Source organism: Cavia porcellus, unplaced genomic scaffold (assembly GCF_034190915.1).
Source record: "Cavia porcellus strain 051 isolate PalLab524CR breed Dunkin Hartley unplaced genomic scaffold, mCavPor4.1 scaffold_5, whole genome shotgun sequence".
NCBI lineage: Eukaryota > Metazoa > Chordata > Mammalia > Rodentia > Caviidae > Cavia > Cavia porcellus.
This window is the reverse complement of record NW_026947488.1, coordinates 31,083,274-31,085,010: the sequence shown is the minus strand read 5'-3', so window position 1 is coordinate 31,085,010 and position 1,737 is coordinate 31,083,274. Positions and strand designations below refer to the sequence as shown.

At 34.6% G+C, this 1,737-nt stretch overlaps 1 pseudogene; it reads left to right on the top strand.

Annotated features, from left to right (window-relative positions):
• The first annotated feature begins 322 nt into the window (after positions 1–322).
• LOC111753411 (small ribosomal subunit protein uS10-like) lies at positions 323–752 on the top strand (annotated as a pseudogene).
• The last annotated feature ends 985 nt before the right edge of the window (positions 753–1,737 follow it).

Sequence of the window (1,737 nt, the reverse complement as noted above, 5' to 3'; positions counted from 1 at the left end):
ACAAATATCTTTCAGGAATATATTCCAAAAAGTGGTCAGCAAAATATTAGCAAGTAGAACTAAGTAATATATAAAAAGAATAACATAGGATGACAAATTGGAGTTTATTTCATTATGGAAAGATTAATACCACATTTGAAAATCAATCAATATAATATATAATATATATAGGCAATAAAAATTTAAGTATGGTAAAAAATAGAAAATTTAAGTACAGTAAAAATAGAAAATTTAAGTACAGTAAAATTTGAAAAAAGTTAACATTCATTTGTGATTTTTAAGAGCTGTCAGGTATTTCTGAGGAAGAGGTGGTTGGGGGAGAATGGGTTTCAGTTGTATCTGCTCCTGTTCCTTACTCGCCCCTGTTGGCTCTTGCTTAGAAGCAAACTGGTCAGGAAGCTGCATCTCTGCCAGAGCTTTCAAAGACACTGGAAAGACACCAGAGGCAGAGGTGGTGATTCACTGAATTAGAATTACCTTCGGCCTCGAAGGAAAATCCCTGTAGAAGGTAGTGGTGACTTGATCAGGGGCCCAAAGGAAAAGAATCTGAAAGTGAAAGAACTACTAAGACTTTGAAAATCTCTACAAGAAAAAACGTTGTATAATGAAGGCTCCAAGACATGGGATCATTTACAGGTGAGAACCCACAAGCCACTCACTGATTTGCAGCGTTCTTCTGAGATTGTTAAACAGGTACTTTCATCACTATTGAACTGTGAGTGGAAGTTGAAGCCGTGGTGGCAGATGCTTGAGGCAACTGTTTTAATAAATTGGTAGTCAATTTTTTAAAAAAAAAAGCTGTCAGAAAAATAGTAACAGAAATGGACTTCCTCAACTTGGTAAAGAGAATCTACAAAAACCCTATGGGTAACCCAACACTTAATGCTGAAGACTGAATGCCTTCCCGTGAAGACTGGGAACAAAGCAAAGAGGTCTGGTCTCTTTCCCTTACTTCGTATAGTTCTAGCCAGCTCAAAAAGGCAGATAAAAGAAGGAAAGTCACAAAGATCAGGAAGAAAAATAGAATTGTCCATATTTGCAAGTAACATTATTGTCTATAGAAGACTGGGCCAAAATTTGCAAAAATATTCCTAGAAATAAGTGAGTTCAGCAAGGTGACAGAATATGAGATGGACACATAACAATCATTGAGTTTCCATGTACTAGTAATGAACACGTGAACAGTGACATGGAAATTACAATGACATTTACAATTGCTGAGAGAAGAAAAAGAAAGAAAATGCTTTGATCTAAATTTAAAAGAGCATGCAGGATTTGTGTGCCAAAACATTGATTTTAAACAATCAGCGAAGATGCACGTAAATGAGGAGACATGCTGTGTTGTGAATTGGAATATTCAGTGTAATAAGGTTGTTACTTCTGCCAAAATTCCTATATGTGCTTAGAACAATTCTGATCAAACTCCCAGCAATATTTCTGTAGATATAAACAAGGTAATTATAAAATTTATATATAAAGTCAAATGAATTAGAATAGCTAAATTAATTTCAAAAAATAAAAATGAAATGGAAAGGCTTATTCTGATCAATTTCAAGATTTATTATACAGCTGCGATAATTGAGAAAGTGAAGTCTTGGCTAACAGGTAGGTACACAGACAACTGGAAAGATTAGATAACCCCAAAACAGATCTATGCAAATATGCTCAATTATTTTGCACAAAGGAGTAAAAGCAACTCAGTGCGGTAGGATATATTCTATATCAAATGACACTGGA